The sequence below is a fragment of the Falco cherrug genome, chromosome 5, assembly GCF_023634085.1.
Source record: "Falco cherrug isolate bFalChe1 chromosome 5, bFalChe1.pri, whole genome shotgun sequence".
In the NCBI taxonomy this organism is placed as follows: Eukaryota; Metazoa; Chordata; class Aves; order Falconiformes; family Falconidae; genus Falco; species Falco cherrug.
Window position 1 is genome coordinate 47727371 of NC_073701.1, and position 27618 is coordinate 47754988.

A 27618-nucleotide genomic window follows, 5' to 3' on the forward strand; every position below is an offset into this window, starting at 1 on the left:
AAACCGAATAAATAAAGAGAGCGAGAGAGCGTGTGTGTGTCAGTGTGTCAAAAGCCAAGGAACTTTATTTGCCCAACAATAAATCTGCGAATGCAAAGGAGAGAGAGCGAGAGATAAGGAGAGAAAGGAAGGCAAGAAAGGAAAGAGTTCAGAGCGACAGCTACCCCCACCCCGGAGCTGCGGTGTCCCGACAGTCCGATTCCTTTCCAGGTCCGGTGGGGAAACGTTGTGTCCCGTGTTAGTTGGCTCCGTTTTTTATAGAGTTGTTACAAGCTGTTCTGCTCAACCACACCCCCCACCCAACAATGGTGTACGTGCCCAACGTTCCTCAGGGGCCTCCAGGCACCTTGACCCCCCTCCCCCCAGGTGTGGGCACGTGCGCAGGGGTTTGGTTAAGTTTTGCAGGATCAGCCTCCCCCGTTGCTCCGTGGCGTCAGTCAGTAGATAAAACTAGGGTGGCAGTGGTGTTACCTTCCTGCCTTAACAATGTATAGATCATTCACTGTGGTGGCGTGAGTTTCCTGCCATAGCAATGGGGAGACAGCTCATCTGCTGCGGCGATGGTGGGTCTCACCGGCACAGTGTCTTACAGCGTGTCGCTGTGTGCGCGTCTGTGTGTGCGTGTGTCTCTCTCCTCTCCCCTCCCTTCTCAATTTGAAGTAGGCAGGCTTCCATTCATGATGACCAACCTTGCCTTCAAAAGGCAAGTGAATACAAATAAAACACCACAAAACAAATATGTGAGTTAGCCAAGCCATGATTCTCAATTCAGTGTTGACAAGCATAAAGATGCAAAATCATTTCAATTCCAACATACTGCATGGAATGTCTTTTCTTGTTTATAGCATACGTAAATTTTAAAAAAGATCTATGTAAGTAAAAAGATCAATGCACAAGTCTTACGGAGATGATGCTGTGAAAACGGTAGAAAGCCAGTCACATGCCTCTACAGAAGATCAGTCCATCCACCTGGGGACCATGATCTCCATGCAGTTTTAATCCCTGGAGTTATAAATCACAGGAGAAGAGCATCCTTTGAAGACAGTTGTCTTTTTTTTTGTTCTGGCACACAAAAAGAAAAATAAGCATTCAGCCACCAGCAGCAGTAGCAATAAATATTCAACATTCTACTATCTAATTCCTGAGCATTTATAATCTAAATACTGGTTCTATCAACAGCCTGTTTTAGCATGGTCCAAATGTTTATCACTGACTTCCAATCTAAGATGAACCACCAGAAAACCAAATAATAAATTACTTCTGGCATTATATCCTTGTCATTAACAAAAACAACTTGTCCTTTGCTGTGTATAAACCCATTTTCTAAATGTTTAAATGTTGAACAGGAGTGATACCAAATTCTCTGTGCTAATCCCTTCCCTGCCCCGCCCCGCCCCCCCTCAGTTTAATCCCTGTTTTTGCAGTCTTCTGATTTAGAGCAGCTCCCAGATGGCCTCCAAAGTAGTTAAAGCAAATGACCTGAGGGCTTCAGGGGACCACTGCAGAAATACTGACCATGGAATGCTTGCATGATTTTTCCAAATGACTATTCTCATGAATGTTTTGCCAGTATGTTTAGATGAACCATAGTGGAATTATTTGGTCTATAACTACACACAAATTCCTACCTTGCTAAAAGGCACATGGTAATCATGATTCTCGAATCATTCTCACACCAGTCCATATTTTCCTGCTGTAATGCCATTAGTTCCACTGAAGTCACGCATGTACCCATGGAATGAGAAGTGTCCTTGGGGGCTGGAGGGCAGCCCAAGTTGTTGGCTTCTACTTTTCACAGCATACCTCCTATAAAAGAATTAGTGTGTCTTGGTTAGAGCTAAGTAATTCTATTTATACACACATGTAGTATGCAATGCCAGTACATGCATGCTGTCTCTCTCTCTCTCATACATACGTTGCTGCTCCACAAGAATTTCAGGATCGGAAAACTCGAAGAAATCAGCCAAAATTTTGTGATAGATGTTAAATCAGAAAGAATTGTATCCACAAAAATGTTAATTCCACAAAAGTATGAAGTACAAAAGAGGTTTTCCCCATCTAACCTAGACTACACGAAGCAACAAGGAAAGGAGGCGTCACCAGTGTCCCAGGAGGCACTGGACAGAAAAGCCAGTGGCATTGGGGCTTACAACTTTTAAATGATTATAAAAACAGATTGCTAACCAAATGTCTGTACTTTTCGGGTGGCACTATCTTTGCAGTGGAAAAATGAATGAGAGAATGAACAAATGAATGTAGAAATGAAAGAAACAAATTTCAAACTTGGATTGGCCATGAGCTATAAGGGCACTCATAATCCTAAATAACCTCACCAAAAATAGGAAGACACAACCAAACTGGAAAAAAATGACATAAACTTAGCTTTTTACATTCAGAACTGTATCTTGATATGAAAGTGTGTAGAAAGGAATTAGATAACTGAACACAGGAAAATAAAGATGCAACAGACAGTTCATACTACAGCAATGTATAGTCCTTCTATACTCAGTTTGACTTACTTTTGAAGTTAACCCAGAATCTGAACTATATAGCAGTGCTATTTTCCTCAGCATAGTAGTTGGAGTAGGATAAAACTCATGTAAATGAAATTAGGTACTCATGTCTCATCCTGGAACAGGCTTTGGCTGTATTAATTCCTGGTGGGACCTGATAGTCACTCCATTGCGCCTGAGTAAGCTAAATACTCTTCATATGGAAGTCAGGCCAGACTTCTGTCATAAGGATTTTTCTATTTTTATGTCATGAAATAAAACAAAATAAGTCAAATTTTTCAGCAAATTTCCCCACTGTAATTTTATTAGAGGAGAGACTGGTGTTTCTTACAAGTTCACGAAGATTCAAACATAAGTGTTTGAAACAGAAGTTGTTCAGAGATGCTCATGCATGGGTTTTTATCTTAGCTAAAACTTTTAACTGTTTCAAAGCAAGAGGTAGACTCCAGAGAAGTCAACGCTGGAATGCTTTGGGATGCCGAAGGTCCCTCATTTCTCTAGCGTGGACAGCTGCATCACGGAGTCAAAGGTCTGTGAATATGGGATGTTGGAAACTTAACAGTTGTAACAGTACAAGGAAGACATGTAAGGTCTAATATTTTTCTTTCAGTGGGTGAGAAACAACACATATCCAATACACAACAAGCACGCACATTTACACTGGCGTGCTCTTGGGGCCATGTGTGAGGTAGCATAGCAGGAAGCAATCATGGCACAAGGTGACATCTGGGAAATGTCTTTTCCTATGATTTATGTCACTGGGTGTTCCAGTGGATGACACCACATTCGTTTCAGTACACCACCACAGCCTCTCACAGCCATGACCCCATATGCCACACACTGATTGTTCATGGCAGGCTCCATTGCTGACTGCATCTGGTGCATGGAGTTGCTTAATAAAAGATGATCTCTCTAGCTGCCCTTCAGACATCTGGGCTAGGTGATCACACTGCACAAGAATCTTGTACTCAGTCTATAACCTCAAGAGTTCTGTCATTTAATCACCGTCTAGTTTCAGATATATCTGGTCCCACATTTAACTTTTTATTATTTACATGTCAGCTTTTCTGTTGTTTTGGTCTTTCAGTTCATTCTTAAATCTCAAACACTAGTTAGGTAAGTCACAAAACACAATTCTTCATGGTTATATGTTTCTCCGTTCATTACATAGTATGGGTAAAATGTTAATCCAAATGGAGTCAGTGCCAAAATTTATACCGATATCGGCGAGTCTAAGATTTCATTTTCCAGATATTTTGCATGTAAGAAGTCATCTCAAGAAAACAGTAGCATTTCACTATCAAGCATCCAGGAAGTAAAATAATCAGTAGATTGACAATCAGAATTCAAGTTGTTTTAATTTCAGTCCCTTTGTGTATCTGCACTATCACTTGCTCTTTAGCTACAGCAGAGTTGTTCAGTTGGCACAGCTCCTGCCATGCTTCTTGCTATTCTGCCTCCCACTGTACCTCCTTCACCTGCTCGGGCTCTCGCTGGTGGGATAACTCTCCCTGGCCCTCTGCCCCCTACTGCCTGCCCCGGAGCTGCTGCTTCCCATGAGAGGATAAACTAGCTCCTGGAAGTATCCCCCAACCGACCCCTCACTCTCAGACATGAAAAGCATGCACCGCCCTGAATTCAGACATGACGAAATTGTTTGCTGAAAGTTCTGTAGCGCGACTCTGCTTCTCTGAGCGGCAGGACACAGGGCACAGATGAGACCTGTGCTGGAGCCCCTCGCTCTTCCACCAGCCTTTCTCCACCCCCCCTGCTCACTTCGGTCCTGCTGAAGTTTGACTTCACAGAAAAGCTGTTCAAAATCTGTGGTGCCAGAAGGAATGTGATCAAGAAGAAACGTGATAGTATAGCTCCAGGGCTCCCAGCCCCTTTTTGACAAGCAGCACCGCTACTTCTGCCTTCTCCTTGTCTGCATTCCTGTCCCTTCTCCTTGTCTGCGTTCCTGCCTGGTCCATTACATTCACACTTTACTGGACTGAAAATACTGCCTCTCTTTACCTGCTTGACTGCTCTCATCCTGCAGAACTGACACCCTTCGCCACACTCCCAGCACCAGGGCCACAGGGACTAAGTAGCAGGACAGGGGAAAGCATCTCTTTTTCCTCCCTCACACTGCCTGTCATTAGTGGTGGGACATGGAGCAATAACGCAATATTGCATCAAATTTTTAGAGTGCTTTCCTGCTGGGGAGCCAGTTCTGGAGCACAGAAAGGAGGACCAGGTTCCTGGGGATGTTTCTGCCACAAGTTGTCTGCAAAAATGTGCAGACAGGTTTGAGGGCGGGGACTGGATCATGCAACTCCACATCTCCCATAGGAATTAGGCCTGATGGTGCTTAGACTGTGTTTTTTGTGTGTCTTAGGCAGGAGGTGGGTCCCAGTTCTCTCAGGCAGAAAACGTGTAGTAGCAGAGACTCAGAACAAGATAATCCTATAGGTAAATTTAGGTGCTTGTGGGCTCTGATCAGACAGGATTCCTGTAGACTGTTCTAGCGACATCTTTTGACTCTACATGTTTCTGCCAAGCATGTACAAACTGAGACCTTTCAGAAATATGATCAATCGGGAGTAGCATTGCACTGCGTAAGGCCACTCTGGCCGCAAATACTGCTTTCTGTCCAATTCCAAGCTGTTCTCAAAACTTAGGGATTCAAGACCTGGTCAGAAGAAAAGTTTGCCAAAATTCTTTTTAACTTAGCAAAAACATCTTTTCCTTTTGTCTCATTCTCAGAAACAGCTGAAACTTTAAAGAAAAGGGGGTGGAGCAGGGAAAGGGAAAAACCTGTGTGAATCAGGCACCCAGCAGGAACACTTTCACCACAGCATTCTGGCAAAACTACAGCAAAGTCTAGATCTTAACCTTGAAAGTATCATATAGTGATACTCACTGGCGCTGCTACCACCCCGCTTAATTTGATGCATCCGTATCTTTCCATGAGTGTTAATTACAGCATTCCAAAATTATTATTTGTTCAAACAGATGCCACTTACTAAAAGAAAAAAAAAAAAAAGCCACATGAAAGTTTCTTTCTTTCTCCCACATAACCTTCCCTCCCGTTATTAGAAAAATATGGGATGTGAGATGAGTAACACTGAGGCCTAGCTAATATCTAAATGAGGCAATTCTGGACCTGCTATCCCCTGTTGGAATAGTCACTGTTGTTTTAAGAAACCTATTCTCCCAAGAGAAAAAAAACACTTTATCTTTTCAGTATACTCACAATTTCTGCTGCAATTCACGGATCAGTATCACTAATGTTTTCAGCAGTGGGGTTATGTTTACAGGTCAGCTTTCATTGAATCATTTTCTTCCCATAAAACATTTAATCTCTTGCCAACCTGCAATATCATACTTGGGCTGCACAACATAAAAATAAATGGATGCTCTGCAGCCAGCAAACCAGATGCTTAGAGCTCTACATGCTCTTTCATGAGTAGTCTACTAATAAAAATAACATAATTTCATCATGTAAAAAATATTGCTCTTCTTCTTTCATGCTCTCTGCTTCTAAATACACACAATTTAACATTGTTAGTCCCTAAAAATTAACCAAAATATAGGTTGATCCACAGATGCATTGTGTGTAAACAAAAGTATCCCAGAAAATCATTTTAAGCAGCACACAGAAATAAAATCTCTTTAAATAAATTTATTTATGGGGTCCAGTAAGAAATTATCAAAATGCTAGGTAGGCTATGTGTCTCCTTGCAGACAGGGTCTAGTATATGTATTTATGAAGACTGGCTATTTCTTACGGTTTTATCCAGGCAGAATGTAGAGCTGTCTCTCACTGAACTAAGTTTAATTATTCCAAAACAAGAGACATCAGTATTTTAATTAATTATATGGTAACCTATAAAAAGACACAGTGCTAAAAGACTAATTAGAAATTGTGCTCACATACTTGGGTTAGCTTTATCAAAACCTATGGCCTTGTAGTGAATGCAGAAAAACATTTATATAAGAAGTACTGCAGAAGGAATGCAATTAGTAAAGTTAGATATACTGAGCAAGGCTGAAGGCTTGTCTGTGGGTCATAAAAATGGTAACTTAATTGTTTGCATTTTTCACCGGTATGCACAAGATAATGCTGAAAATCTTAAAATATTGCACTCCATAATCTACATGTTGTCATTTTTTCCTCAGAAAACAGTAAGCTATAAAGACTCAGCTATTCTTGCTGAGAGGCAGATACATCATACAGAAAATATCTTCGACTTCAGTAGAGGCAAATTTAGATTTTGCATTAGAAGATTATCAGCATCAGGATGTCTTTATTAAGATAAGAACAATACTTAGCTTTAAACAAAATGAAATCCCAGGAAGTATCTTAAAAATGATCATATACATGGAACCTCGCTATTCTGACCATTTGGGAACTTTTTCCTATTCAGACAATGGAAAGTTTCTGTTGCTGAAATGTGACTGCTAATAGCCTATGTTCTTCAAACTCTGACAATTTTTTTAACAGAATGTAAGAATTTTGACCAAAGATAAAATATAAAAAGCAGTAACTTTAAAGTATATATACTAAACACATACAAACATGGGGCCAGATCAGTATCGGAGGCAGCACTAAGCTAATGCTCAGATGAAATTCGGAATGTAGTTTCCACAGCGCTTTCTAAAGAGCAGTTAGAAAGAAAACAAAGGGAATTTCTACATGCTACAGTTATGTAGCATGTAGAGGCATCAGGAACAAGATGCCTAGAAGTGAAGATGTAAGCCAAAAACTTTAACAGTTATATCAAAAAGTGGAAGACGCGTAAACGTATGATACAATCCTCAATGGACTGATGAGATTCCCAAGATCCCAGGTAGAGATGGAAGATCAGACTCTATGTTTGCTAATGCTTTTATTCCACTGAGTCACAAGGGACTACGTTAACAATTTTTTAAAAGAGCAAAGAAAGCAATGTGGTGCCTCATTACTGATTCTGATACAGAATCAGAAGCCTGATTCTGTTCTCATTTGGTGATAAAAGCCATTTTTGGGTAAATCATGCATAACTCTCCTGAAGTCAGTAGATTTAAAACAGTATAAAACTGGGGTGAAGGAGAAGACTTGTATCTCTCAGCTGCATAGGAAAACTATTTCCATGATATATTCTATAAATTTGTGGGAAGCCTACATAAAATTCTCCATTTAGGCAATTTCCTGTAGCATAGCTAATTACTGTCATCTAAGGGGAAACATGTAATTGCAATATGATTCACTAAAACAGTAAAGTACTTGACAGAAGTTATAGTTTGCATAAACAATCTCAGCAGCAAATTAATCTTTGAACAATACTGTTCTTTAACTATTTATTTCAATATTTTGCAAGGAGATATTTTAAAACAGCAGAACTACTTTATTTATGGTTAAGGTTCAAGACCAGGAGTATGTGTGATGACTTCTCAATATTGCTGCAAAGTTGCCATAGTAGGCACAAGATTATAAGCACAGGGTTTTCTACAACAATTTCTCCTGGATACTTTAGTGCCTATCTCTGGGCAGGGTGAGATGTGTCTTAATTTTGATAGTGCTGAGAAGCCCCCACATTTTTGGGACCCAGAGACCAGGCATTTCTTCTGCACTGTTAATGGAATGGCTTGGTAAACATTCTTGACCACAACTGCCGAATCAACACAAAGTTAAAGATATGGTACTACAGTGGGTCAAACACGCTCTTGGGATGCGGGACACATACCTAGACTTTTTCTCCCTATCATGAGGAGAGCTTGAAGCTCCAGGATGAAGTTCTTCTCTATGTAGGTTAAAAGTGTAGGAGGGTACCACTCTGAAGCCTGTTGATGGCTGTTCAGTCTTTCTTAAAGGTTGAGTCGCCTCTCCCCGTTGAAATTCCCTCAGAGCAGTCCATGGACTTATCTAGATTCAGTTGTGCCACTCTCAGCCACTCCAACTGTAGCCAGGCTTTTGGTAAAAGATGTCACCTTTCCTTGCAAGCCTTGCCTACTTTACTTGCCTAGGCTTCCTGGCTGTAACAATACTACCACTGTGGTGGGGTGTGTGGGGAGCACAGAAGCACAAGATTGCAGAGCCTATGAAGTGGAAAAGCACTTTAAAAGTTTGGTGGTGGTCAGACAGATATAGTCAGAATATTACTGAAGTCCACAGACCAAAACTCCCTTCAAATCCGGAAAGGAATATATTTGTCCTTTAGAGCTGTTGGATTCCTTTTGATGCAGTGCACAGACTTGGAGAACTAGAAGTGTTAACACAGCTCTCACAACAAGAAATTCAATAGTTGTATATAATCTGTCAGTTCTGGTACTGAAGCCTGCTTACTGTCAACTACTACTAAAAATCTTTTGTTCTCTTTATCAAAGGCACAGACAGCAAAGGTGGGAAATGAAAGCACTAGCAATAGAAAGTATTAAGCATTAATTATATGTTTTCTTTTTGGAGGCATATATGCTTTTTTATGCTGCCTTTTAGAGGACAGTGGTTGTCCTATTTCAGGGGCAAAAAGGAAAAGTTACAGGCACTGCAACTGCAGCTGCTGCTATTGCTATTGCAATCTAATTATGTTTTGTGAAGATAAACCAAAACAAACATGTACAAAATAGGACAGAAAAACTAAGATAACCTGCAGCTTTTCATTCTGGCATTGATGTTTTTTTAGTGCTGGAGCACCTGGTTTTACAAACCTTCCCTCAATATTAGATTGCTCCTGTGACAGCAGTTTCTGTCTGCAGTCTCTTCCAGATATTTGAAGACAAACGCTGCTTTCTGACTCTGCTTGCTGAACTGCCCATGTAAGTACAGAACCTTATCTTCTGATAAGGACCAGAATCATCCAGCTTTGCCCCACACTTCGTATTAAAGCTCTAACCATAAGCCATCACTTTTGTCCTCCCCTGCTTTCTCATATCAGTGTCCAGAAGGACACAAGCAACTCAGAAAAAGCCAGGTAAAGATGCAATTCAAAAAGAGTTTACATTAGAAGACTGTCCTACATGTTCTTGGGTTAAGGGCCAGTCTCCCAGTGCAAGTGGCCAAACAGACATATAACTTTTGTCTTAAGCAGGGAGCTAAAAAGATACATGTGGACTTCTTCAATCAGTAGCCAAAAAAGCCCAGCAAAGGAAGAAACTTCTGAACCTGTGCTGCATTTGGCCAAGGAGGGGATACAGCTTTACTTAATTACACCACCCTGTGAAGCTGAGCAGGGACAAATGGACTGAATCCTTTCCAACACGGTAGATACTTCTTTTATAGCATAACTGGTGGAGCAAAAGAAGAAAGATTCTTGAGGTGCTCCTTTAATATAATGTTGCCAGAGGCTACTGTTTTTCTGTGTTCAATGACATGCAAGATACATGTCATTGGACGTTTAAACTTACAGAGACTACAGTGCTCTGCCATCCAACCTTGCTCTGCTGCATCTACACAGGTATGCATCAGGCTGAGCCTGGGCTGCTCTTGTGTGGCCCTCACAAGGCATGGAGGAGAGGGGATCTAACTTACCTGCTATTCTTAGGATGTGCCCTGGACATCACTCGATGCTGATTCTCTCTTAACTAGTACTTGCTTAATCATGTAGTCCTCGTATTCTTCTCTAATACTTAGATCTGTATTTGCAAGGTATACCTTGACCTCTGTAGGCTGACATTCTGAAGAAAGGAAAAAAAAAAAGATTATAATATGAATTTAATACTGTAATCAGAGTTTAAAGTATCTGTGAAGTATAATTCCAGTAGCCCAATATACTGACATATATCTCTTTCTCTTTTCCATTAAAACGGTTTTGTTTGGTACTGAAAAACGTTTCCTTCTAACCCCATGCATATTTGTTCATTACAGACAAACTAGTGATTATGCTTTGTTCTCTAGAATTACAAACACAGGAATGTTTTACCTGATTTATAGGTATACTTTGAACCCACAATTATTTTTCATGTATGAAAATAAGTAACAGGAAAAATTAAAAAGCACCAATTTCTCAAGTATTCCTACAATTGTATTGTTAAAATTAACATATCATATTAAATATAACCATAGAAAATGAATGCTTATATAGAAGTAGGAAAAAGTTTCCACAGCCTTGGGAAGATTTTGATAGAAACAGAACATAACTCCAAATAGAAAAACTGTCAGCATAATTACTATTTCTTGCTACTAAGTAGACTTATATTTTTCTTGCACAGATTCAAGAACCGGGGGGACAGCAGCTGTTATCTATGCATCTGCTAAGAAGGCCATGAATTTTAGTGGATTTCCTAATGATTAAACTCTGCAGACCTCTAGCAGAAAAATATCAGATTTGTTTTTTTTTTCCCTGAATATACTTGTCCTTTGAATAGATGAATTTCAAGGGCACTGGGAAATGATGCAGGATCAGCTCCTAAGATTACTGGTTAAGTGTCCAATAAAATTTAGAAAACAATATGAAGAGTTATATTCTATTTTCCTTGCTTACAAAAATGGGATTTAATTGATGCTTTCCTGGGAAAGAATGGCAAAACTGAACCTCAAACATATATATTGTAATATGAAGGTGTTTCCTTTATAGGACATTTCCTTCTCCCTAGCTCATACATGTTTTACTTTACTTACATCATCTTTTCCACTTCAGCATTTCCCAGAGTGACCTGCTCGCTGCTAGCATAAAATGCCAACAACACTAAATGGTAACAGTCAACATCCACTTTCCACTGGCCAAACAACTACAACTTACACAGGGCACTGATGAATAGGCCTCATTTTATATTACAAGTAATTAAGCCCTTCTCAAATTTTCTGAAGTGATAATAAACACAACATTGCTTATTAATTGACAGCCATCTCTTTTGGCTGTAGCCTCCCTGTTCAAATCATCTTTCTACAGACTAAAAGCACAATGCCTGTAGAGGAATGAGGGCAGTGGTTTGATCAGCATTGATAACATGCAGCTGTGGCCTTGCCTGGAAGGCAGCAGGTTGATTGGCATGGATGATGTGCAGCTGTAGCTCCTTCCGCTAAGTAGTTAAATAGCCCTGAGGATGGTGGGAGAGGGGGTTGGATGGAGGAGGAGTGGTGTGGCCTGGCTTCTGGAGGAAGGAGATACAGCATGGACAGTAGAATCTGAGTGATGGTAAAAGCCTTGTTGCAGCCTGCTGGTTTGTTTGTGCTGCAACTCCAATAATTCAGCCCATAAAAGTGGAATTACACTGGATGTTGCTGGTGTAAAGTTATTTTACATCTGATAAGATATATCAAGTCATTCCAGTTGCTTTGTGTCACTGTGATGATGCACATTGTTAGGGATCCCTGCCTAACTGGTAGTTGATGTCTCTTGTCTTCCCAAAGTGGGAGTTTCCATGGATATAATATCTTTCATTCAGCAAGATCCTTGGGAACTCAGCAGGCATCTCTGTGGCTGCTCTGTGCAAGCTCTGCTCTATGGAAGTATTTGAGGAAGAACAACTTTAGCCTGGACAGTTACTATCTAATTGCCACTAAATTCAGAGAATACAACAAAAAGAAAATATCTCTGGTATTAGAGGACAGATTTTCCTTACATTTGTTAGGGAGCAGGAAGTGATACCAAAAGTGGAATTTCCATTAAACTGTGCCATTTTGCATCCAGACTAAGGTTGCTCAGAATGTTGGATATGCATGACATATGCAGACCCTTCAAACTGCCAGTTTAGAAATAGATGGCATGGAGAAATAATAAAGTTATAAAACTGAAATGGCTATTTTCATTTGTTTGTTGTTTAAAATTCAAAAGGCATTCCTAGGCTTACAGTGACTGAGTTCCTTAGCTATTTCTAAATAAATAAGCATAGATGGAAAAACACTGTAAAGCAATAACCTGCAGCTAAATTGTTCTTAATGTACCAATTTTCTCTCTTTTGTAACAGTTTGCATACTGTGACTGACTCAACATCTTATTCTAACACAAAAATGATCATAGAATCATAGAATGGTTTGGGCTGGGAGGGACCTTAGAGATCATCTCGTTCCACTCCCCCTGCCATGGGCAGGGACACCTTCCACCAGACCAGGTTGCTCAAAGCCCCATCCAGCCTGGCCTTGAGCACTTCCAGGGATGGGGCACCCACAGCTTCTCTGGGCAGCCTGTGCCAGTGCCTCACCACCCTCACAGTAAAGAATTTCTTCCTTATATCTAATCTAAATCTACTCTCTTCCAGTTGAAAGCCATTCCCCCTTGTCCTAGCACAACATGTCCTTGTCAAAAGTCCCTCTGCAGCTTTCTTGTAGGCCCCCTTTGGATACTGAAAGGTTGTAATAAGGTCTCCCCAGAGCCTCCTCTTCTCCAGGCTGAACAACCCCAACTCTCTCAGCCTGTATTCACAGGGGAGGTGTTCCAGCCCTCTGATCATCTTTGTGGCCCTCCTCTGGACTCGCTTTAGCAGGTCCACATCCTTATGTTGGGGGCCCCTGAGCTGAACTCAGTACTCAGGTGGGGTCTCATGAGAGTGGAGTAGAGGGGGAGAATCACCTTCCTCAAACTGCTGGTCACACTTCTTTTGATGCAGCCCAGGATACGGTTGGCTTGCTGGGCTGCAAATGCACACTTGCGAGGTCATGTCAAGCTTCTCATCTGCCAACACCCCCAAGTCCTTCTCCTCAGGGCTGCTCTCAATCTATAATCTGGCCAGCCTGTATTTGTGCTTGGGATTGTCCCAACCCACATGCAGGACCTTGCACTTGGCCTTGTTGAACTTCATGCAGTTTGCACAGGCCCACCTCTCAGACCTGCCAAGGTCCTTCCGCATGGCATCCCTTCCCTCCAGCATGTGAACTGTACCACACATATTGGTGTCGCCTGCAAACTTGCCAAGGGTGCACTCGACTGCACTGTCCATGTCACTGACAACAATGTTAAACAGTGCTGGTCCTAATACCAGCCCCTGAAGAATGCCACTTGTCACTGGTATCCACTTGGGCATCAAGCTGATGACAACTCTTTCAGTGTGACCACCCAGCCAATTCCTTATCCACTGATAAGGACTGAGTGGTCCACCCATCAAATCTGTGTCTCTCCAGTTTAGAGACAAGGATGTGGTATGGGAAAGTGTCAGATGCTTTGCACAAGTCCAGGTAGATGATATCATTTGCTCTTCATTTATCCAGCAACGCTGCAACCCCATCATAGAAGGCCACCAAATTTGTCAGGTATGATTTGCGCTTCTTGAAGTCATGTTGGCTGTCACAAATCACCTCCTTATTTTTCCTGTGCCTTAGCATAGTTTCCAGGAGGATCTGCTCCACCATCTTGCTGGACACAGAGGTGAGACTGACCAACCTGTAGTTCTCCAAGTCTTCTTTTTTTCCCCTTTTAAAAATGGGGGTTATGTTTCCCCTTTTCCAGTCCGTGGGATCTTCGCTGGACTGTCACAGCTTGTCAAATACAATAGCTAGTGACTCAGCCACTTCATCCATCAGTTCCCTCTGCACCCACAGATGCATCCTATCAGGTCCCATGGACTTATGCACCTTCAGGTTCCTTAGATGGTCTCAAACCTGATCTCCGACAGTGGGCAGTTCTTCATTCTCCCAGTCCCTGCCTTTGCCTTCTGTGTGGGCGGTGTGGCTGGAGTACTTGCTGTTGAAGACCAAAGCAAAAAAGTTGAGTACCTCAGCCTTTTCCACATTATGGGTAATGGGGTCTCCCATTTCTTTCCAGAGAGGGCCCACATTATTCCTAGTGTTCTTTTTATCACCAACATACCTACAGAAGCTTTTCTTGTTGCCCTTGATGTCCCTGGCCAGAATTAATTCTATCAGGGCTCTAGCTCTCCCAGTATGATTCCTGGCTGCTTGGACAATTTCTCTGTATTCCTCCCAGGCTACCTGTCCTTGCTTCCACCTTCTATAGGCTTCCTTTTTATGTTTGATTTTGTCCAGGAGCTCCCTCTTTATCCACACAGGCCTACTGGTGATTTTGCCTGACTTCCTCTTTGTTTATCATTTGTAGCCAATAAAGTATAATTCAGTTTTGGATAAAAATCCCATTAATACCAAGATAGCATATTTTTTTTTTAAAGTATATTTGAAAAAAGTAGAATCAGTCTCAGCCTGCCTTTTTTTTTTTTTTTTTTTAAATTTGACTAACAGTAGTATATATAATGTCCAGGGCTTTAAATATACAACTCATTCTCATGCATATATAAAGCTGGATATTCCAAACCTTTAAAAATCTTTATGAAATAATTTCTTGGCAAAATATCAATAAAATGAATAATTGCAACTACACTCCCAAGTGAGATTTTAGGATGCTAAAATATTCTCCACAGCACTGAACATTTTAATACATTTTGAACAGTCTCTGGATTTCAAAACAGCAGAAAAAAGGCAAAGGTTCAAACTTCAGATCTGAAGAATGATTTTATTTATATGATAAAAATATTTTTTATTATTAAAACTTGCCCAAAAATCACATCAAAAGTGACTTGGAGGTCTTCCAGGACTTTAAGCCCTTGCAAAATATTTTTAATAGATGAGCAGGTGCACTGAGAAAGTACTGCAAAGTTTGCTTTAAGTCGGTTCACATGATGAAACCTCCTGCTTATCTCAGTTTTCTACTGAAGAGTGAGCGATACTGATATCCCAGATGAGCGTTGACAGTGCATAAAGCAATCTGGTCTGCACTGCAATTGTTCTGTTCCTGTTTCACATGCCTGTCCCAGTAATACAGTCACATTCTTCATTTCACCTTTTCTGTTGGACTCATTTTCTTTCTCCCTTTCTTTCTAACACTGTTCTTTTTTAATAGCACCCGTGCCATAGGGCATCTTAAGAAATTCTAAATGTCAGCCAAGGACAGCGATCCAGAATATTATTCATACCTTCCCTCACCAGCTCTGAGGCCAGAGGTTTATGGGGTAAGCCCAGAAACATTACTCTCTGCTGCTGCTGCTGCAGGTACTAGGGGAGGCACGATGCTGGGCAGACCACTCACCCTGCCACCCATCCCCAAGGCAGCAGGACCCTCCCTGCAGCTACCTGTGCATTCACCCGGGGAATGAGGAGTGGGGAGGACAAGTCCAAACTAAGCTCATTGACTTCATGGGGTCTGAAGTTCACACACGACTGAGTGCTGTCTCCACAGGGCTACGTATAAAACAGGCAACCTAGAGCATTGCTAACAGGATACAGAAGATCCAACTCTTAATCAAGGCTATTTATGTATGTTGCCTCAACTGACATTTTCTTGTGCCATTTAGGGAATACAGTAATTCAAGCAGAACAAACATTCCCAGGGAGAATAGATTCAGCTTCAGTCACTGGGCAAGTTTCCCAGATTCTCCATGGATATATCTGGACCCAGTTCTAGGCATAACTGGGTGAAAAATTCTAAAGTCAGTGGCAAAACTCCCATTGTATCCATTACAGGAAAACATTACCTGAAGGAAGCAATGCACATAAATGCAAGTTTTTACTAACTCAGATGTAAGGAAGAAAAAAAAAAAGTACTCATCACAATGCCATGCAAATCTACAGAAGGCTTGATGCAATGTTGCACTCAGTATTCGAGCAACTGATATCAGCAGGCATGTCTGTTCTGGCTTTGCTTGATGGCTGGTGGCTGTGATCTTACACATGACGAAAATCTATACAAAAATGTTTCAAATTATTATTGGTATTGGTTGAGAACTCATAGAACAAGACAGAAAATCCAATTACCTGTAAATAGGTTAAAGTCATGCTCACTCTCTGCAGGTACAGGTGTTTCTCTTCATTTGCATGGTAAGATTAAGACCAGAAGGCCTATTAAATTAAAAAATAAAAATAATTTTTAAATTATTCAGCTTGGCTTCATGGTAGCAAGACAATTGATAGAAATTGGAAGAGGAACTTTTTTCAGTATAAAAGTAGGTGAAAACATTTCTTGTAATCATTAATTTAGGAAGCCTGATAAGAGATTTATGGGACTCTGAATCTTGAAATGTAAGAAAATTGGTCCTATAACCTGTTGAGTCTGCAGTTTCCCATTGTGTGTTAAATTCAGTGTCAGATATAACAGGTAAAACTTGGGATTTGTCTCATGCTTGCCAAGCAATCTTTCAGACCAGTGCAAAATTGCCTCCATTGGATAGAAGCATTTTTTAATTAAAATGAAATGTGATCACTTTTTCTAAAAAAGTACATGTTAAGATCAAATGTTATGTTTGTATTAACCTACACTTCTGGATTTTTTTAACCTGTTTTTGCAACTGTATCTGTAAGATCAAAGGCATTTGGGGGAGCAATAACCTTTTTATTTTATTTTATTATTTTATTTGTTTAGATGTTCTTGAATTTAATATAGTTTGCATGTGTGCATTTGGGTATGCCCATACACATGGATATGTCTGTCTGTAATATAAAAAAGCTTAGAGCAAGAGAACATTCAGTTGCAATTTCAAGTGTTCAGAAATCAGAAGATGCTAGAATGAAAGCTGCCAGTGCGCCATCACTGGCTCCCTTATCCAGGAGTACAATAGATACTTTTTCACTTTTTAAATGTTATTTCTGCAGCTCCCAAAGCATCACAATGGTCTACACAGACACATACACATATCTAGTAATTCAACTCATGCATGTGCCAACTCTTAATTTTCAGCCTCTCAGAAAACACAGACGCACACACAAATGATACACCATTATGATTATTATTATTGACTCATTTCATGCTTTCACCTTCTATTCCACATTCATACTCTTCTTTGAACAGGTGTTACCATTTTCTGTTTCAAACATGGATAGCCACTTAGAATATAGGAATTAGGAGAGTACAGTTATTCCTCCATCAACTTTCCTTTGCGCATTCTACCTATCTTTTGATTTTCTCTTCAGTTCATAGCTCAGAGGTGAAATTCCTCTTTTGCAGTAGTGGCGTATGTTACAAAAACCACAGACCTGAAACTGCCAGCCTGGGTGATTGGCTTTACAGCATTCTAACATACGAAGTGCTCTGTCCTCCAGGCATATTGCTTACCTTGATCTCTTTCTCCCTCTAAGGGGATTGGAACAGCATCATCCAGTTACCACTAATACACAGGTGTGTTGTACATCCTCCTGACTTGAATATTATTTTTTGGGTTTATTATGATGCCCAAGACCAACTGAATTTGAATTTGCTTTGTTTTAGATAAAATACAAACACAAGATGACAAATAGCCCCTACTGCAAATAGCTTACGCTAAAAACAGACACAGGAAAAGGGAAGGTAGGTACCACCTGGGAGTCAATTGCTTGAGCAACCACTTTACATTGGGAGCCACCTAATCACATCAGACAAGCAAGAACAGATAAAAAATAATTTCTTTAGATTACCATTGCTGTGCTTCTCTCTGTTCAGAGAAGCAGCTCCAATGTCACAGTGCTGTGTGCTAGAGGAATCCCTAAGAAGACTTTCCAACAAACCATCTACTGCCACAATACATTCAGTGATGATACTGTGACTCACAGTCTCCTGGGAATCTTTCATCCTGGCAAACCGACCTTGGGCCATTGCCTTTCAGTGGTGGATCAAACTAAAGACCAATTGACTGAAAACCTGTCTTGTGACACATATAGGAATTAATAATTTCAACAAATGGGAACAAACAAGATTGTAGGATAACTCAGATTGGATGAGGCCTCAGGAGATCTATAGTCCAACCTTCTGCTCAAGCAGGGTCACCTGTGAGCTCAGACCAGGCTCCTCAAGGATTTATCCAACTGGCTCTTGACAAGCTCCAAGGCTAACATGGTAAAACATTTCTAAGCAGCCTGTTCCAGTGCCTGACTGTCCTCATAGGAAAAAAATTTACCTTGTATCCAGTCAGAACCTCTCTTGTTACCACTGTGTTGTACATCCTCCGGGTTTATTATGATGCCCAAGACCAACTGAATTTGAATTTGCTTTGTTCTAGATAAAATACAAACACAAGATGACAAATAGCCTAAGAGGCAGGTTTATGTTCCCTGCCTCTCATCCTCCTGCCATGCATTGAAGAATCTAGCTCCATTGCATGACACCTTCCCCAGGGATAGTGACAGGATGTTGTTAGGTGCCCCCAAAGACATCTCTCCTCCAGACTGAAGAACCCTTCTTCCCTAAGTTTCTCCTCACAGGGCAGCTGCTCCAGCCACTCACTGTCCTGGTGGTCTTCTGCTGTACTCAAGCTACTTCAAGTGCTGAGTAAGCCTACATTACACTTTACAGAGAAGTTACACCATAAAGTTTGCAAATGCTTTCATATATGCTCACTGATGTACAAAAGAAACTGTAGGCTGTCTGGGTGTAAACTTGGAACTAAGTTTGCCCTGAACCCTGAGATTATAATCACACTGTGGCAGTTAGTACCATAGATTCTGAAGCTTGTCTCTTCTGCAGCCAAATGCCTGATTCAGCCTGGAGAAGAGAAGGTTCTGGGGAGACTTCATAGCAGCCTTACAGTACCTAAAAGGGGCTTATAAGAAAGATGAGGACAGACCTTTTAGTAGGGCCTTTAGCAATAGGACAAGGGGTAATGGTTTTAAACTAAAAGAGGGTAGATTTAGATTAGATATAAGGAAGAAATTCTTTACTGTGAGGGTGGCGAGGCACTGGCACAGGCTGCCCAGAGAAGCTGTGGGTGCCCCATCCCTGGAAGTGCTCAAGGCCAGGTTGGATGGGGCTTTGAGCAACCTGGTCTAGTGGAAGGTGTCCCTGCCCATGGCGGGGGGTTGGAACTTCGTGATCTTTAAGGTCCCTCCCAGCCCAAACCATTCTATGATTCTATGATCCGTAAAGCTGTCTGAACCCTAAATTAAAACTAACTAGTGTAGGTCCTCACAGAAATGTATATGTTCCAGTACAACATTCAGCACAGGTTTGCCCCTGTGTTGCTTACTGTCTTGGGTGAGCACTACAATCTGAGATAATGTTGCTGCAGGTGTACCCAAGCTAGCTGAGTCAAGACAATTTAGTGTTGATATATTCCATTTTTATGATGGGAAGCATTTGCAAATGAAGCGGTACTTTACCAGGACCATTAAATAGCAAATAAAGTTGAGAAGTACTATAACTTCTGCATTTTAATAATATTGTCCTGGCTGGAAGTCTCTGCACAGAGAAGAAATGGTTTGGATTGCTGATGTGATTCTGTGTAACAAAAGCCTCTAAATTAACTTTTATGTAAGTGATACTACATTTTTGAGGGTGAAGGATAATGTTGCAAAATGAAAGACCTAAAATTAGGTGTAACATTTAATGAATAATGGATTTCTGGAACTTACTACAGAGTATCTGTGGAATGCAGAGCTTCTACTGCTTATATTTAAGCAGGAAAAAAAAAAAAAAAAGAGGCTGTCTTCCATTCTTCAAACAACTTAACTTTTTGAATGACACTCCAGAAATCAAAGAAAAAGGGAATAACTGCCTCCTTTATTAACATTTCCACTGCTGTGGTTTTCAGCAGTCCATAAAAAACATTTATTAACATTTCCACTGCTGTAGTTTTCAGCAGTCCGTAAAAAACACCCAGGAAAAAGAACAAAAATTTTACTTAATAGGAGCAAAGTAAACTAATTGTGGCTCTATCTGTCTAAGTATTGCCAGCTAACTTAAGATTTTCTGTCATTCATTGCTGTAGCACTGCATTTCAGTTCTGATCTGGTCTTCCCATCGTAATGTATATGTAGCCAGCATACCTGTTTGCTTAGATTTCAGTTGAGCAGCAACCAAATATTCATCTCAAAAAACCCCAGAAAAAGTACACCAACTTCAGTAGTCACCCAAGTACATGAATGGCTAATTCACGGAACAGTATTTTACACTAGTTTCAGAATAACCACTGTATGCTCCATTATTTTTTGACAGTCAGGCTGGAGGTAAGTGTAACCGGGCTTCCTGGCACAATCACTTTATCCAGAGAAAGGACAGATAGTGAGAAAGCCTCTTAAAGTAAACAGAATTGAACAGGCCCTCTTCTGGTTACCACTACCAGTGCTGCAGTTCATGGCCATTCTCTAGAAAGGTGCTAACATGTTTTCTGTTTTGTTTTCCCCTTGGTTGTTAGTATCTTTTTCAAAATTCTCCTGAAAGTACCCAGCCACATTAACTACACAGTACAGCTTAATTTCATAATCCACTAGGCACCATGCGCACAGGGGGATCCTCAGCTGGGGGAACCTGTGCAGAAACCGAGACAGCCTCCAGGAGCACATAGCTTACACCACAGCACATGATGGGACCTGGGCAGGGCCAGCAGCAGCGGTGCCCAATCCACCCACATGCATAAAAGAAACCCTTAGGGCAGTGCCGGTGACTGGGGCACAGAAGTTTACATCCCGTTTCCCCCAAAAAAGGTGGTGGGATCAATAGCCCAACTGAAGCGCATCTACACCAATGCACACAGCATGGGCAACAAACGGCAGGAGCTGGAAGCCATTGCTCAGCAAGAAAATTATGACACAGTTGCCATCATGGAAACGTGGTGGGATGACTTGCACAACCAGAGTGCTGCAATGGATGGCTATAAACTCTTCAGAAGGGATAGGCAAGGAAGGAGAGGCGGTGGGGTAGCCCTGTGTGTTAGGGAGTGCTTTGATTGTCCAGGTTGTCAATGACGGTTGATGACAGGGCTGAGTGTTTATGCTCTGGATGGTGGCAGATTCCCACCACCTAGTGGAAAAAAGTCGGTCTTGTCTCCTGAAAAACTGCTCAGATTTCGCTCTAGCGCGTTTTAAACCTTCCCCATTGCAAGCTCCTTTTTATCAGCACTTATTACCAAAGTAATTTTCTTTTTTCTATGCACTAGTGAATGTGCCCAGGTGTATACAGCTCTCCTTGAAGGTGTCAGGCGTTACATATTCCACAAAACATATGACTCAATATATAGGGATGGTATATCTGTGGTTTCAATTCAGCAATTTGTCATGTGAAAGGGAAACTGAAAAGTTTAAAAAATGGAGCAAGAGCTGCCAATGAATGTCACTGCTTCCCAGCAGTTCATCTGCTTCACAGGGAGCCCTGATCCCCACTCAGGTGCATACTCCACTGCAAACTATGCCAGTATCCTCCATACTTATTCAGGCAATGTTCTGTGCCAGCATACTCTGTGCTTTCAGTGCTGAGACTGAAATGCCAAGTCAAGGGAAAAATTCCAGAAAGGGCAAGGTTAAACAGGCAAATGTAAGCAGTGCCATTATCACCATTTCTTATTTCTGCCAGGAAATTCTCTACTCCTTGCACACCTAATCCCCCTTCCCACCTGTTCCAAAGTGAGCAAGATCCCTCCTTTGGCCTCAGAAGAGAAGAAACTACTTTTCAGATCCAGCTTTGAATGGCAATTGCCAGAGATAAGAGCAAAAGGGTTAAGCTCTCTTCCTTTCACATTGTCCAGGTAGAATAATGACTCTTTGAAAAATCCTGTGCCCATTGAACCCAATAGATTTTTTTTCCTGTTGTTTTCCCTGGAAAAAAATATGCCATTATCTGGTTCTTATCGCTAGATGACTTACTGTATTTAGCTTATCCTCATAATGCCTCTTTGAATCAGGAAAATGCTACTACCTCCACTTCACACCTGGAGATATACTGCTCATGGAGATTAAGGCTGTTGTGGTTTAACCCCAGCTGGTAATTAAGTATGAGGAGAATCGGAAAGGAATGTAAACCTCAAGGTTTGCGATAAGAGCAGTTTAACGATTGAGATAAAATAAACACAAAAGAACAATAACAAAAATAACAGTTATAACGAAAAGGAGGGAGAATGGGAGAGGAATGAAATCCACAGGGAAGGGAGAAAAGAAAACTAGTGATGCACAACACAGTTGCTCGCTAACTGATGCCCAGCCACTCCCCGAGCAACTATCAGCAGGCCTCGGCCAACCTCCCCAGTTTATATACTCAGCAGGGTATGGACTATCCCTTTGGACAGTTCAGGTCAGCTGTCCCGGCTGTGTCCCCTCCCAGTTTCCCTGCACCCCTCCAGCCCTCTGGCTGGCAGGGCCTGAGAAACTGAAAAGTCCTTGCCCTAGTACAAACACCACCCAGCAACAACGGAAAACATCAGTGTGCCATCAACATTGTTTTCACACCAAATCCAAAACACAGCACTGCACCAGCTACTAAGAGGAAAAATAACTCTATCCCAGCCGAAACCAAGACAAAGATGTAGATTTACAAAAAGCTATCATCATGACAGTTACCTTTAGGAGTTGTAGGATTTATGACACCTTTAGCAGTTACTAGGATTTGAGTGCCACAGGGATCCTGAGAGATCTCCTGTTTGGTTGTCTTCCTAATCCTTTGGACTGAGTACCAGGATACAGCTTTTTTCCAGCACCTTATTTTCAGCTAACTGCCATTTCATTCATCTGTGCTCAAAATCGAGATCTTCAAAACTCCATCTAATTTGCCATGTAACGCTAGAAGCATGCAAATACATCTTTCCAGAAAAAAAATTTCCCTGAGTATCTAAAAACCCTTTCCTGGCAATGCTGATCACACACAGCTAGTTCACATTTAAGGTCTGCCAGGATTCAGAAATGAGCTGTATGCACATCTCTCTCTACTAGAGTACCCAATCTGCTCAGTCTTTTGGAGCACATCTGGTGAATCAAGGATAAAAAAAAGCCAGTGGTAGTATTTTTGTCCCTTCTCTGGCTTTGTCCAGTAGCTCAACGAGAGGCTGTTCAGCTGCCATGTGGCATGCTGAAGATTTCAGCTATTGCTTCTTAATTCCCAGGTAAAGGCTATCATTCTCAAATTACAGGCTGTTTAAATGTAGCTCTCAGGGACACTTGTTAAAGTTGTACAGTTTACATGGAAAAAATACATTTGAGAAAGGAAAGGTTTCAAGTAAACCTATCAGTAGTTAGGACTTTCATATGAAGTTTATGTTTTTGCAAAAGGAACAAGAAAATACAGTGCATGAATAGCTGGCAAGAAATTAACAGTAGGTGAGAAGTATAGTCTCTGGTATTCATAAAAGAATCCCCCAAAGAGGCAATTTAATTATAAATTAGAAATCCCATTGCTTTTTTAGATACCTAACAAAGAACTAGAACTAAGCTATAAACCACAAATTGTTGGAAACTTCCATAAAGGCTTTTTACTTGTCAAGAACATCTGGAGCTGGCAAGGAGAACCTGGATGGAAAGTTTTCCAAATAGTTTATTGCAAGCGAAGTAATGGTATTAGTGATTGTTATTCCTAAGTAAAGGACAGGAGACTTATATCAACTGTTTGGGAAGGGTGTGTGTTTCCCTTACAATCAGCCTGTGTAATACTTTTGTGATTGCAAAAATGTGGAGCCTGCAGTCCTTTAAATGGAAACAGGACTCTGTCCTAAGATGCACAGAGTCATGACAATGTCTGTTACAAATAAGATGCTTCATGTTCTGGCAAGATGCATAGCTAAATTGACTGTAAGTCCTGGTCAAAATTCCTTATATACCAGAATGGCAGCTTTAAGGAGACAAGCGAGAGTTTGTCTTGAAATGCCTTAAACTGCAACAGGTTGCAATCACTCAGAACAGAGAAATGAGCCAGACTGCAGCTATCCTGTGAGCACAAAGCCAAGACCACAGGTCCCCCAGGAAGAAATGTGAATACAGGGGAGACTGCAGTCTCTCAGTGATGAGACTTCCAACCCATTTTGAGTAGACCCAGCTCGCTTCAGAGTATCTAACTTCTCCTTTCAAAAGCAGAAAGAGGTGGTTTGCTGGCTACTTTGGGATGGCAGGTATTGCATAATAATGTAGTATTGGGACAGCTAATGTAGCTACTTCAGTAGGATGACAGAAATTCAAACTACAAATGCCAGATTCTTATGGAAAGGGAAACGTTGGTCTATAAAGCATAACAGAGGGCATTTATTGAAAGAAATGGCTTCATCTTTACTAGCCCTGCAGTGTATTGGGAAGGGTTCTTTAAATGGCATAAGAAATTCTCCACCTCAAAATGAGTGGATAGATCACATATAAAATTGGCCCTTGCATTATAATAATTTTCAAGATGGCCAACATCTCCCCCAGATCCATGCATATGTCTAACCCTTGTCAAATAGTAATTTAAGTGTGTGCCTCCATGTCAATGATTGTCTAATAGGCTTAACAGTATGCTCTCCATCAGTGTGTGAATGGCCATTCTAATCACTGGCAAAATGTCATTTGATCACAGATGTGGAAGGAAGAAAAAGATAGGCTGAATAGACTGTGAGATCCAAGTTAACTGCCTCCGAGAAAACACTGCCCCAGCTCCCAGGCCTGGCAAACGCTACGTGCCGAGCACAGGGCACCCTGGCTCCTGCCTTACCTGTCCCCAGGGAGGGCTACATGTCACATGCCTGCTGGGGCCACCACAGACCCGTTCCTGGGGACACACACACCAGGCTCTGCTGGGCCAAAACACCCATTCCCCACCTCCAAGCTGGGCTGGGGGTCCTGCTATGACAGTCCCTGCCGCAGCTCTGCCCCGCACATCAGCAAAGCAGGTATTTGAAAGGCACATTTCCTGGGGCTGACCCACCAGCCACCACCAGCACGTCCATGCTCACCCTCTGGAGCAGGGCCTCGCCTGCCTGCTGCTCCTTCCCTCCTTCCCTGGGGCAGCAGAGGAGTGCAGGCTTCCCCTTGATGGCTGCCCTTCCCTGTTCTCCTGAAAGGCCGCCCTGTTTACAGTGCAGGGGAATGCTGAAATGCTCAGGGACATTTCAAAAGACTTAGTGCTGTTTTAATTCCTTTTTAGACTCGATTTGATCATGAGCCCCTGGGTGTACTATTGTAGTACACAGCGGAGTAGCTTCACAGACCTAGGATAATGGAGTCAGCAGCGACTGGATCGCAAATACTAAAATGAAAATTCACAGCAGTACAACCCTATTTCTCTCTTTAAGATAACAGTTTTGATCAACTGCCTGTTCGCCAAACCTCCTTGCTCTTTCTCCATATGTAAGCCTGGCAAGCGTATGAATTGACGATTTCCATCAAAATAGCAAGAGGCGCATAAAAACTCATTAAAAAGCCATCACTGCTGCCCTTGGGGGGGGGGGGAGGGCGTAGGAGGGGGGGGCGCGGGGGCGGAGAAGAAAAAAAGAGAGCCATTGAAGAAAACCAGACCTTCCTGACAGCGGCTCTGAGCAGCAGTGCCCCCGTGGCCTAAGCCCACAGAAGCGCCTCCTGTACCTTCGCTCCCGCACTTCTGCGCTACCGCCTGCGGCTGCGGGCGCTGCGCCCCCAGCCCCCGGCCGGCCCATGGCGAGCGCCGCAGGCCGCGCTGGCCGTACTCGGCTGCGGAGGCGCCCGCCCCCGCTCCTTCGGGCGGCGCCGCGCCTCCCACGGCGGTGCCCAGGGCTCCCCCGGCGCAGCCGCGCCACCGCGGACACCCCGCCTCACGGGACATCTCCCCAGCGCCCCTGCCCCTTCCGGTGCCCCTCGGGCCCCAGGCGCGGCCGCCCGCCCTCCGCATCCCGGCGCGCCCCACCGGGCAGCAGGCGCCGCCGGCGGCCGCCAGGGGTCTCCCTCGGCCGCGTTGGGCGAGCTCGCCCGGAGGGGCGCGGGGCGGTGGCGCCGGCGAGAGCGGGGCCGGGCTCCCGGCTGAGGGCGGAGCTGCGCCTTCCAACAGCCGCCTTCTGGATTTCTGCGGCAGGTTTTTAATTGCCGGCGGGGTCCCCGCAGCTGCACGGGCCACCAAGTCTAAATAAAGGGAAGATCTTTCTGGTACAGACACCGCAAAACACCGACCGCCCCCGGGGCCTGCTGGGCGCCGCAGCCGCGGGCACGGGGAGGTGAGGCGGTGCCAGCGGGCCCGCCGGGAGCGGCCACACCGAGCCGGGCTGCTGCTACCCGCGGCCGCGGCGCTTCATTACGGCCTTAAAGCACCTGCTCAGGCTGCAGATGACTTACTGGGGAAGACACGGAAACATGAGGAGCGTCAAGGCAGAGCTTTCAAACTCAGGGGGCTGCTTCCTTGCTCAGCAGTTTAGCTTGGTGTCATGTTCTTACCCCTGTTCCTTGAGGAGGAGGCCTAAGTGCGTCAGCCGGGGTTTATTTATAGGCGCTGAATCATTTTCCGAGGCTCCATTCACTGCCGTGCACTTCAGCAAGCTGACTCACTTGCTGCCCGTAGCCAGGGATCCTCCCGCCACACGGATTTGTGTGAAGCTGAACGTAGTTCAAAGCAGCCCCAGACCGCTAGGCAGCACCTCAGGGGGCTCTTTTAAAGCCATTCGGTTACTCTATCCGTGCCAAGAAGTGCAACCCAAGAGCCGCTTTGGCCCAAAGTAGCAGCTCAGGCACAGCAATCTGAACTGAATCTTGCAGGTAAGCATCTACAAGAAGCACCTGTAAGAAAACTTTCCTTCCACTCCACAGTAGGTTGGTTGACGCTGTTTTTTTAAAACAACACTACACTTGAAATTCTATTTAACATAGTATCATTAAATTCTGTTTGTTGTTGATGGTTTACAGGTAGCAAGCTTTTCCTCTGTTACCTAGTTATTTAAGCTTGCTCCAGGATGCAGTGTCAGTCACTGATGATGCACAAAAAGAAACGGAATCCATGTCACACCTTCTGTTGAAAAATCTACACATCTACCCACATGATTCTGAGTACTCAAGGAGAGGTCTTCTGAAGAAAATGTTTCAGTGTTCCTTTCAGAAAAAAAAAATGAAAGCATTATTGGAACTTAATGAATTAGCCATGAGCTTTTGCTGAGGAGCAGAGGGTGTCTTTGAGTTTCAAAATTTCACGTCACCTTGTAGACAAGCACTGTTCTCCAAAGTCGGTTATGTGGTGAAGAAGATACTAAGATTAAATGGGCAGTGCAGAACTTGAAAAGCAAAGCCATAATTATTAATAGATTTTTAAATTGGCAGGCAATCGATTTTTAGATTGTCCTTTCACCCTTGTGTGTAACACGGTTTGCCTCACAGTGATAAATTAGCAGCAGCACTGTGCTGTGACTGTTTCTACTGGAAGGTTCTCATTACCATTCAGGGGGTTTGCTGGCTCATCAGTGAATCGTGGACAGCATTTTGATTGCTGGTGTGGCCCAGAAACCAGAGAAAGGACAGGAAACAGAGTCTATAAAAACCTTTTCTTGAATTCTAAGATTGATCGGGTTCTCAAATAAGACTAACCTTTTTGGCCAGAGTGTTGCTATTTCTTATGTA

General features: G+C 42.7%; 1 long non-coding RNA gene across 5 annotated transcripts; it reads right to left on the bottom strand.

Moving 5' to 3' along the window:
* Positions 1–1628: 1628 nt before the first annotated feature.
* Positions 1629–26649, bottom strand: LOC114017222 (uncharacterized). Of its 5 annotated transcripts, none has more exons than XR_008732613.1 (5): positions 25564–25826; positions 16174–16257; positions 12986–14092; positions 10006–10151; positions 1629–1806 (listed from the first exon to the last, which is right to left on the bottom strand). It is a non-coding gene; the product is annotated as an uncharacterized LOC114017222 (long non-coding RNA). The 5 variants fall into 5 exon arrangements; XR_008732612.1 differs by lacking the exon at positions 12986–14092 and adding an exon at positions 15989–16100; XR_003562131.2 differs by lacking the exons at positions 12986–14092; positions 25564–25826 and adding an exon at positions 26449–26649.
* Between the last annotated feature and the right edge of the window lie 969 nt (positions 26650–27618).